Genomic DNA, 339 nt, shown 5'->3' with positions numbered 1-339 from the left:
ATCAGAGCTTGCTTTGATAGTCATTCAAATGGTAGGATCACATCAAACCTTTGCAGAGGGTGCATCAATCAATAGACCCCCACTATTCACAGGTGAGAATTATGCATTCTGGAAGGTAAGAATGCAAATATTTATTGAATCTATTGATTGTGAAATTTGGGATGTTATTGCATCTGACTCTTCTGTTCCTACTAACAATACACAGGAACCAAAGCCCCGTGGTCAATGGACCACTGAAGAAAAGAAAAGGTTTCAGAATGATGTGAAAGCCCAGAATATCATTGCATCAGCGTTGACTGTTGATGAGTTCTACAGGGTCTTTGTCTGCAAAACTGCTCA

This window comes from Vigna radiata, chromosome 1, assembly GCF_000741045.1.
Source record: "Vigna radiata var. radiata cultivar VC1973A chromosome 1, Vradiata_ver6, whole genome shotgun sequence".
Classification (NCBI taxonomy): domain Eukaryota; kingdom Viridiplantae; phylum Streptophyta; class Magnoliopsida; order Fabales; family Fabaceae; genus Vigna; species Vigna radiata.
This window is presented reverse-complemented; position numbering follows the sequence as displayed.